The following is an 11,193-nucleotide window of genomic DNA, read 5'->3' as shown; positions in this document are numbered from 1 at the left end:
TTGGTGGAGTAAGGCGCTCCTCCTCCTCTTCCTCCTCATACCAGTACTCAGCGACAGAGGCAGCACCTGGTAAACCATCCCACTTCCTGCATGCTTACTCTCAAGAGGCAGAGACACCTTGCAAGCTCCAGAACCCCGTATGGACACCGGTTCATATCCCAGCTTCTCCACTTCAAAAAAAAAAAAGTGTGTGGAGGGGTGTGTGCAGAGAGAGAGAGAAAGGAGAATCACTGCGTGTGAGTCCCTCCCTGTGCGCTACAGCACTTGTGCATAGCAATTTGTACCAGATGGGAGTTGAGAACACTCCTGAATGTGCTTGGCCTTGATAGCAGCACCATTCCGGGGGATGCCAGGGCTTAAGGGCTTTACTTGGCATTTTTGTGGTCTGATGTACACGGACCTCAGGAAGTGGGTCTCACGTTCAGGGGTGCAACTCAGGCCTTGGCCATTTCCTCACCTATCTGAGGTCACAGAGCTAATACGTCACAGTTCTGGGCCTCTAATCCAGCCTGCTTGGGCTCTGAGTCCATGTGTCCAACTACCAATCTATCCTGCTCCCCTGGCAGAGGGTTGCTTTCCAAGGTCCACCTTGCCTATCCTTCCCACCATGGTCGGAATCCAAATTGTTGGGCTGTAGCCGTAGCATGGAAGGTAAAGGTGCCACCTGTAGCACCAGCATCCCATATGGCTGCCTGTTCAGGCTTTGGCTGCTCCGCCTCATGTCCAGCTCCCTTCTAATGTGCCTAATCTCTCTCTTCCTGTCTTCCTCTCTGTAACTCTGCCTTTCAAATTAGAATAATTTTTGTAAATCCTGATGAAAATAAAATTTTAAAAACATATGGTATGTCTCCACACCTCTTTGCCCATACAGACCATCTCGCCTGCAGGAGGCAGCCGTGGCTGAGCAGCTGATGCTTCACCCTGGAAAGGCAAGCGGGAGCTGAGAGCCAGCGCCTCCCCTTTGCAGCAGAACAGGTGGCAGGCTCACTCTGAGCCTCATTCACATTGGGCTGAATGTGCAGAATGGGTGAGTCATGCTCACCTCTCCAGTGGTTATACAGACTAAATGAATACATATGCACCGACATACATGTATGCACAACCTTTGCCGCTCTTGGGAGTTGTTGGTTTAACTTTCGTGCCAGCCTCTGCAGGAAACAGGGCCCCTTTAGAGTTCTCTGCCCCCACAGATTTGAACTGTGTCTCTCTCCTTACAAGGCCAAGAGGATACAATCAGGTTAGCTGCCCTTCTGCTCTGTTCCATGCAGCAAGTTCCAGAAACAGCTGCCAGGTGCCTTAGATGGCCAAAAAGTCAGAGGGGAGGAAGGAGCAGCACCCCTCGCTAGAGCACAGGCCACACCACTCATCACAGCAAGGTCACACCCCTCGTGACAACACAGCCACGCCCCCTCGGTACCGCACAGGCCCCGCCCCTCTCAGGCCTTCCCACAAAAGGGCTAGGAGGGCAATTGAGCCACTCCAGGGGTTTGGGAAAAGAGACAGAAAATTCAACTGGAATGCCTCGACAGCCACGACGGAGTGTGGACTCACCAAGAGCTGTGGCACACAGGGATGTGTTAAGTGTTTTGGGAGAGCAGCCCGTCAGCTAGCCTGCCACCACCACCCCCATCAGCCATGTCCAGTCCAGCTGTCCTGGAGGGGAAGCAGGGCATGGGTGCAGGATGACCGCCATAGCTCCCCAGGTTCCCTGTCACCTCAAATACATGGACATGTTACAGGCTCATTCCTAAAACAATCGCAGCAACCAAGGGAATGCCACGGAGGTTAGGATTACAGAGAGGAGCCGAGGCCACTTGCAGCGTATTCCTGAGACTCCGAGTTGGCTTGATCCTAGTTCTAATCCACATGCTACCACACCTGGAGCACGGGAGTGACGGAGGGAGAATCGGAACCATAGCGTCCACCCCAATGCCTCTGGCCATGTGTGCGTGTGCGATGCCAGGCGCGTGTGCTTGCGTGTACATGCGTGGCAGGTGTGATGTGTCTGTGGGAAATGTATATGTGCATGTGTGTTTACTGTGTGAAGTATGTGTATCCTCGCTAAGAACGTGTGGAAATGTGTGCTCAGAGCATGCAGCCTGATTCCCCCGACCCTGGCGGACAGTCCACTGCCCCCTCCCCCAGTGCCTGTGCTAAATCCCTTTTTCCCCAGAGGAAAACTGATCTTTTTAAAGGTTTATTTGTTTTTCTTGGAAAGTTGGATTTACAGAGAGAAGCGGAGACAGAAAGATCTTTTGTCTCCTGGTTCACTCCCCAAGTAGCCACAGCAGCCAGAGCTGAGCCGATCTGAAGCCAGGAGCTTCTTCTGGGTCTTCCACAAGGGTGTAGGGTCCCAGGGACGTGGGCGGTTCTCAACTGCTTTCCCAGGCCACAAGCAGGGAGCTGGATGGGAAGCAGGGCCGCCAGGACACAAACCATTACCCATATGGATCCCAGTGCACACAAGGCAAGGACCTTAGCCACGAAGCTACCACACCATGCCCCAAATTGGTCATTTTTTAAAAAACTTCAACAAAAAGGAACAGGACAGAGAGGATAGCAACCTGCAAAACAGTTTCTGACAACGTGTGTGCCTGAGCCAACTGAGTACAAGAATTACCACCCGTGTGCCTTCCTGGACTCTGAGCCTTCCCAGCCACCATATTTCCTGCTTGGTGAGCAGTCTCCAGACTCCACATTCCACATACTCCCTCCGTACACTGGGGCTCGCCACCTGACCTTCACCCTACCCCTCCGTTTACCCCTCCCAGCAGCCTGGGGTCCACAGCCAGACAGCAGCTGCTGCCCTCAGTGGAGAGAATCAGGGTGCTGCCCACCAAGAACAAGACGGGGAGGGGCATCAGGAGTGGTTGCAGCCTGGGACACCCACATCCACGTCCGAGTGCCTGGCTCCAGCTCCCGGGGCTCAGCAGGTGGTGGCCCAAGGACGTGGGTCTGGGCCACCCAGGCCTGGATTCTGGGCTCATGCCTTCAGACAGGCCCAGCCCTGACCGTCGCAGGCATTTGGGACAGTGGAGCGGGGATGGAAGCTCTCTTGTCTATGCCTCTCTCTCCCTCTTCTCTTTCAAACAAAATGAAAGATAGATGATAGATAGATAGATAGATAGATAGATAGATAGATAGATAGATAGATAGATAGATAGATAGATAGATAGATAGATAGATAGATAGATTGATTGATTGATTGATTAGGGATGTGGAAGGTGGAGACTAGACAGGTCAGCTCCGCTTCCCCAAACCTCAGCTGTTTGAGGCTTAATGAGACAGACCTGTTGTACAGCCCTCTGCTGCCCTCTGCTGGCCACGTTCTTACATAACTCCCAAGCTCTCCAACAGATGAGCCCAGGACACGCCTTGGCCAACCCTCCCAACTTTGACAATTGTCCCCTTTGGGGCTGTTGCTAGAACAGAGCTCACTGGATTCACCAGTATTTCCCCTCCACTCCATCACTCGTTGGAACTACACTAGAACAGGCACCTATTGTTCTGAGTGTCATCCTCAATTAAAAAAAAAATGTTCCCATTTCACCTCCCAAAGCCTTAGTGAAGACCACAAGGCTTACTTAAGTCATTCCTGAGTCATGTGTTTACCGCCCATCTGCTGTTCGCTAGACACTGTGGCGGGGCTACAAATACAAGAAGGAATAAAAAGGTTGCTCTCCCTGCCCTAACAGAGCTCCCGTCCCGAGTAAACAAACACAGCCGCTGAGTCAGGATGAAGGGGACAAATAAAAGGTCAGAGATGCTGTAACCAGGGGGAGCTGCTTGGCTGATGGAGGCAGCAGGAGGACACACTGCGTCCTGCCTGCAGGGTAAGGGGTGTGAAGGCAGAGAACAGAGTGCACAGGGCAAGGAGGAGCGAGAGCCCAGGCCAGGGACACAGACATGGGCTGGAGTGGACAGAGCCCCGTGGCAGGTGACTGCAGCGAAAGCCACAGAGGGATGGGTGGGGACTTGAGGCAGTGCCCTCCTGCCTTCCTGCCATGCCTCTAGCCACTGCCCAAGCACCCTGCCCTGACCCATCAGTCATGTTGCTAATTCTACCTCCAGAATGTGTCTCAGATGTGTCCCAGTCCCCTCTGCCCGTCCTGTAGCTGACCATCACAGCCTCTGGCTTGGGGCACTGCTACGACCCCAGAACTGGCCTCATTGTGCAGTGGTTGCTCTCTGCCGACTCATTCGCCACTTCACAGCCACGTGGTGGCGTCATCCTTTGGAAAACTGGAGCTCATTTCTTTCTGCCTTCAAATTCTGGAGCCAATCCTGTGGACTAGCAAGCTAACCCTCAGCCTGCAATGCCAATCTCCCAGAAAGGCACTGATTTTAGTCCAGGCTGCTCCACTTCCGATCCAGCTCCCCACCTGTGGCCTGCGAGAGCAGCAGAGTATGGCTCAAGTCTCCGGGACACTGCACCCATGTGGGAGACCAGGTAGAAGCTCCCAGCCATCAGCCTTGCACCAGCCCAGCTGTAGTTGTTGAGGTCATTTAAGGAGTGAACCAGTGGATGGAAGACCTCCCTCTAATTCTTTGATGTAAAATAAAACTTTACAAAAAAATGCGAACTGCTTCCCTTCACGCTGGGAACCAAGCCAAGCCCAATCTATGAGCTCTGACAGCACCCGCCCTGCCTGAGAGTGCCGTCTCAGTCCTCCTCTCCCCCATTTAGGGTGCTCACTGCAGCGGTCTCTTCCTGCTCCCTCCGTGAGCCCAGCTGCTCTACCTGCAGCCTAGGTGCATGCAGCGGCCCCTACCTGCAATGTCTTTGTCCCCGTCTCTTGTTTTCCAAATCTCAGCCTACGTGGCTCCACCAGCAAGAGCGTCTCAGTCACCCCATCCTACATCCAGCTTGCTACCAACACAGATTTTTGAAACTTTAATCAACAGAACAGTTTTTCCCCGAGAGAAGAAATCAAGGGAACCAAAGAAACATCAGAAGAAGACTGGATGGGAATGTCACATACTGTAAAGGTGGGCATTGAAATTACCCGGGGAACGACCGACAGGGAGGCGATGCTGGCACTGCTGGTCACTACCTACAGAGCTCCCATCAAGCCAATGCAGACAAATCAAACAGTCAAATATAAAAATACAAAATAAGTAAACCAGCGGTGAGCCTGACGGCCGAGACAGTGCTGGAAACACCTGCATCCCACAGCAGGAGGGTCCAGCTCCCTTCCCCAAGCGCCAGCTTCCTGTCACTGCAGACCCCAGGAGGCAGAGAGTAAAGGCTGCAACAATCGGGCCACCACAAGGGGGCTGTGGACTGAGTGTCTTGCTCCTGACTTTGGCCCAACCCTATACAAACCATTGCATGCATGTGGGGAATAAACCAGCAGCACACAAAAGCCTCTCTCTCTCTCTCTCTCTCTGTCACGCCACAAACACACACACGCACATACCTTCCCAAAAAAGTCATGAAACATTTTCAGTTATGCATACAATGATTAGGAGCTCAAGAAAGATGGAGGTTTTTCTGAGGTGGCTATAACACCCAGGAGCCACCTAACTCAGGTATGAAACAAGAAGACGAGAAGGAAACGGACTGAATCAAGACTAAGCTCAAAAACACCTTGAAACCCACTTGCCAAAGGACTGCTTGCCTTCGTGTAAGCAGATTGGATATACATGAACATTGAGAAAAGAGTTAAAAAGAGCAACAACAGAAAATCATGCCAAGAAAAGAAATGGTTTATAGAGAAACAAATTTGAAAAACTGTAAACATGAGGGAAGAGACCCGACTTTGTGGGCAACTAGAGAAAGGCAAAGCAAGCTGTCAAGATTTTTTTCCACTAAATCAGCTGTGTGGCAGGAGCACAGAGGCTGCACGCCCACTCGGTGTGGCAGGGGCGTGCAGAGCGCCGCAGCCCTGCTCCAGCTGAGTTTCCAGTGCTGGCCTAACCGTGATCAGATCTGGCCTGCAGTGCTTGTTAGCATGCTGTTGTTTTGATCACATTATTTGGGACCTCTGAATTCTTCAAAGTTCTTTTTTTTTAAAAGATTTATTTTATTGCAAAGTCAGATATACAGAGAGGAGAAGAGACAGAGAGGAAGATCTTCTGTCCACTGATTCACTCCCCAAACGGCCGCAACGGCCGATGCTATGCTGATCAGAAGCCAGGAGCCAGGAACTTCTTCCTGGTCTCCCACATGCAGGTGCAGGGTCCCAAGGCTTTGGGCTGTCCTTGACTGCTTTCCCAGGCCACAAGCAGGGAGCTGGATGGGAAGCAGGGACTGCTGGGATTAAAACCAATGCCCTTATGCAATCCAGGCACGTGCAAGGAGAGGATTTTAGCTGCTAGGCTACCGTACTGGGCCCAAACAGCAAATTCTTAGAGGATGTATGGTATAATTGATCTTATTGCATACAGCGTTTTCTAAATATTTATCTTTGGTACACGGAATTAGAAGCTGATCCATTGTTAAGGTAACAGCATTTTAACAACTCCATTTAAGTGATTTTGATCATATTGGTGACTAAATCTTCTAGTTAGCAAGTTTTATTTCTGACTCTTAAGTTGCTTCACTGTCTGAGACAAATCATGTGCCAGTTCTTACCCAAGTGCTTTTGTTTGTGTAACAAAACAGATATGTGGTTTTGACCTGTTGAAGTGATCTCTCTGTTTTCTGTCTTTCGTTGAGTTCTCTTCATTTAAGAACAGCCAAAGCTGGGCCCAGCGCCATGGCCTAGCAGCTAAAGTCCTCGCCTTGAAAGCGCCAGGATCCCATATGGGCGCCGGTTCTAATCCCGGCAGCCCAGCTTCCCATCCAGCTCACTGCCTGTGGCCTGGAAAAGCAGTCAAGGACAGCCCAAAGCCTTGGGATCTTACACCCGCGTGGGAGACCTGGAAGAGGATTACCTAGGCTCCTGGCTGCAGATCGGTGCAGCACCGTCTGTTGCAGCCACTTGGAGAGTAAATCATTAGACAGAAGATCTTTCTCTCTGTATCTTCTCCTCTCTGTATATCTGACTCTGTAATAAAAATAAATAAATCTTTAAAAAAAAAAAAAAAGAATAGCCAAAGTTGTATACTTGTTGGATCATTGTGTCAAAAATCAATTGATCTATATGGTGCCTATTCCAACTAGATATTTTAAGCCTTCTTGGCATCCTTGACAGTCAATTAAAAACCATTTAATGAGGAGCCTGGAGCCTCTTCCAGATCTCCCACACCGGTGCAGTGTCCCAAGGCTTTGGACTGTCCTCGACTGCTTTCCCAGGCCACAAGCAGGGAGCTGGATGGGAAGTGGGGTTGCTGGGACAAAAACCAGCGCCCACATGGGATCCAGGTGCGTGTAAGGCAAGGACTCTAGCCACTAGGCTATCGCACTGGGCCCAAAAAAAGAAGCTTTTTTAAGGAAAAAATAGCTGGCCTGTAACTGCTCAGTCTAAACCATTGACCAGGCTCCTGACAACGCGTGTTTTAACTTACATTTACTTGTTTTGTGATGGGCCTATGTCCTGATGCTGCATACTAACACTTTAATTGTTTCTGTGACTTAAAATTTGCTAACCTAGGGCCCGGTGGCCTAGTGCCTAAAGTCCTTGCCTTGAATGTGCCGGGATCCCATATTGGTTCCAGTTTTAATCCCAGCAGCTCCACTTCCCATCCAGCTCCCTGCTTGTGGCCTGGGAAAGCAGTCGAGGACAGCCCAAAGCCTTGGGACCCTGCACCCATGTGGGAGACCCGGAAGAGGCTCCTAGGCTCCTGGCTTCGGATCGGCATAGCACCGGCCGGTGCACTCACCTGGGGAGTAAATCAGTGTACAGAAGATCTTTCTCTCTATCTCTCCTCCTCTCTGTATATCTGACTTTGTAATAAAAATAAATAAATCCTTTAAAAATATTTGCTAACTTAGATGACAATTTTATGCAGTTCAGAAAAGTTTCGTGCATTCTATTGTGTTCATTGAGTTTAATTGTTTCAAAATTTGAGCCTTGAAGGAGTTAACTTAAACTGATAAATCTAGCTCAGAATCTTAAATAAAGTGCTTGGGTCTAATGTTTACTCTAACAAAAGTTGACACCTGACTTTTTTTTCACATCTAAGTTCTAAAATTCAAGTATTCAAATTGAGATTTCCAACTGAACCCATTACATACTAGGTTGGGAACACTTATAACCGTCTTTGTTTTGTTATCTAGACTTCAGCGAGAAGGAACACTCGGAGCCCAAACAACACTGCGGGACCTCTGCTGACTTCTGCGTTCTCCTGGGGACCCCTAGATCACCCCTGGAGAATCCCTTACTGCTGCTGTTACTCAACAACACCCCCTTCAGTATGAAGCAGGTAGAGTGGTTGTCACCCCATCACCCCTAATAGCAGTTAGGGTTCCTTCTTCTGGGGGGGCAGGGAGAAATGTGTGAGCAGTCAGATGAGATAGTAGGCAGTTAAGGTTTTTGATCCCTGCTGAAATCATTGTTAAAAATATGAACTTGGGCCCGGCGCGGTGGCGCAAGTGGTTAAGTCCTCGCCTTGCACACCCGGGATCCCATATGGGCGCCGGTTCTAATCCCGGCAGCCCCGCTTCCCATCCAGCTCCCTGCTTGTGGCCTGGGAAGGCAGTCGAGGACAGCCCAAAGCTTTGGGAACCTGCACCCGCGTGGGAGACCCGGAAGAGGCTCCTGGCTTCGGATCGGCATAGTATCGGCCCGTTGCGCTCACTTGGGGAGTGAATCATCGGATGGAAGATCTTCCTCTCTGTCTCTCCTCTCTGTATATCCGCCTTTCCAATGAAAAAATAATAAAAATAAATCTTTAAAAAAAAAAAATATGAACTCGTGTTTCTCCTCCATTTTTCTTTCCAAGAAAAATTTTCTCCCTCTCTCCTTGAGGAAGGATGCCAGTTTTGCAACCCACAGCCTAATCCAATGTACCACAATGCCAGTCCCCTTGAGTTCCAACTTCTCAGGCACCCCAACTGTTGAGGTTGTCCTATGGACTAGATGCAACGTGTGTCAAGCAGCTTGTGCGGTGCCTGGAGCAAGTTAAGTGTGAAAGGAATTTGAACTTTTCCAAGGGTCTATTCTAGGCTTCTCTAGGCCCAGTAGTTCTAAAAGTGTGGTCCCTGGCCCAGCATGGCTGGGGACACAGGAGACAACAGGCAAACCCGGCACTCTGCCCTGTCCCCACTGAGTCAGAAGCTGGGCGTGGGGCCAGAAAGCAGACTTCGGCTGTCTTTCCAGGTGATGTCTCTGCTTCACTCAAACGTTTGAGAAGCACCACTCCCAAAGAGAACCCTGTGTCTAGGACACACACCCCCAAATGGTAGGTCTCTCCGAAACTTGAAAAACTCCCCTTTTAGTCTATCATATAAAATGCAACTATTTTAAAACGCAATAAATATGGGAAAAGAGTATTTCTAATCAAAACAAAGTTAAAATAAAAATAGTGCTGGAATTTTGGGATCTCCAGGGCTGGCTTTTCTTCCCTCCTTCGAGTTGCCTTTGTCAACTGGCCTCACCTGTGTGTCCTCCAGGGCGGACAAATCATTAACGACCTGGGCATGACCTACCCTCAGCCAAAAAGCCCTGAGCACTTGGCAAAGTTCCACCACACGGCCTGAGCCGTCCATCTGGCTGCCCGGAAATGACGGTCACGTAAATGTTCCCACATTACTTGCGGGGGTGAGCCGGAAGGATGCTTTGGAAAGAATATCCTAAATTGTCCTACCCTATTTCTGAAGGCCTGAAAAAACCCCCTGGGATGCGGACAAAGAATTCCCATTGCAGTGCATGTTTGGTTTGCTTTTTTTTTTTTTTTCGTCTACCCTAGCAAGGCCCAGAAACATGGCATGTTTACCGCAGAGGAAGAGCTAGACAATCAGAAAAAAAGGTGCTTTGAAACAGTTTGGAATTCACTTTACAAACAAAGACCCTTCCATATACAAAGTCTAAGATGGTTCCACTGAAATAACTCATTTTTTTTTTTCTCCCTAGGACTTGAAATACTTCATACACATTTAAGGAATGTGTGTAAACAGCAATCAAGGGCCCGAGCATGTCTTCCAAATGTTTACTTCAACTCTTCACCCACACCAAGCAGTAACACGCGAATTCCACGTGCACTTTGCTTTTAGAGGCAGAGTCCCCGGCTGTGTTTCCAATTGGGCTTTCAGTAAAAAAAAATTCAGAATGGTTTATGTTCTCAGCACTTTCTAGATTCCTTAGACTAAAAGGGGGAAGAATCTGGAAAGAATCTTCAAGAAGGTTAGGCTCAGAGAGGAAAGACTGCATGTGCTCACACACACACACACACACACACACACACGTATTTGGAAAGATATGTAGGGGGCTGGCATTGTGGAATGGTGGGTAAAGCCACCATTTGCAATGCTGCCATTCAATATGGGCGTCCATTCGAGTCCTGGCTGTTCCACTTCTGATCCCACTCCCTGCTCATGGCCTGGGCAAGCAGCAGAGCATGGCACCGGTACTTGGGCCCTTGTTACCCACATGGGAAACCCAGACAAAGTTTGTGGCTTCATCCTGACCCGGTCCTGATTGTTGCACCCACCTAGGGAGTCAGCCACAGTTGGAAGATCTCCCGTTCCGGCTGTGCATAGTTCTGCTTTTCAAGTTAATAAATAAATGTTCCTAAAAAGAGAGAGAGATATACTGTTTTCCCAAACTGAATATAGTTCAATGCCAAGCTATTTTTGAAGACAGTAAGAAAAGCACAAAAGGGCAGAGCCTTGTGGAAGGATGACAGCATCGCAGGCTTCTGAGAGGAGATGCTGTAGAGAAAATGAGTTTTAATGGTTGTAGCTCTTCTGCTGCTGGCCTTAAAGAGGGTTTCTCTTGCCCAGATTTTTTTATTTTAAGATTTATTTATTTGTATTGGAAAGGCGGACATACAGAGGAGGAGAGACAGAGAGGAAGATCTTCCGTCCGATGATTCATTCCCCAAGTGGCCACAACAGCCGGAGCTGAGCCAATCTGAAGCCAGGAGGAGCCTCTTCCGGGTCTCCCATGCGGGCGCAGGGTCCCAAGGCTTTGGGCCGTCCTTGACTGCCTTCCCAGGCCACAAGCAGGGAGCTGGATGGGAAGTGGATTAGAACCGGCACCCATATGGGATCCCGACGCGTGCAAGGCAAGGACTTTAACCACTACGCTATTACGCCAGGCCCATCTTGCCCGGATTTTTGCTCTACATGTCCTCTCTCTATGATAC

At 49.7% G+C, this 11,193-nt stretch overlaps 1 long non-coding RNA gene across 1 annotated transcript; it reads left to right on the top strand.

Moving 5' to 3' along the window:
* Positions 1-877: 877 nt before the first annotated feature.
* LOC121162120 lies at positions 878-10,155 on the top strand. The gene is made up of 3 exons (XR_005884760.1): positions 878-1,027; positions 8,165-8,310; positions 9,960-10,155. It is a non-coding gene; the product is annotated as an uncharacterized LOC121162120 (long non-coding RNA).
* Positions 10,156-11,193: the final 1,038 nt, after the last annotated feature.

Source organism: Ochotona curzoniae, unplaced genomic scaffold (assembly GCF_017591425.1).
Source record: "Ochotona curzoniae isolate NIBS_2020 unplaced genomic scaffold, NIBS_Ocur_1.0 contig_517, whole genome shotgun sequence".
In the NCBI taxonomy this organism is placed as follows: domain Eukaryota; kingdom Metazoa; phylum Chordata; class Mammalia; order Lagomorpha; family Ochotonidae; genus Ochotona; species Ochotona curzoniae.
The sequence above is the reverse complement of the archived record's forward strand: the minus strand, read 5'-3'. Positions and strand labels throughout refer to the sequence as shown.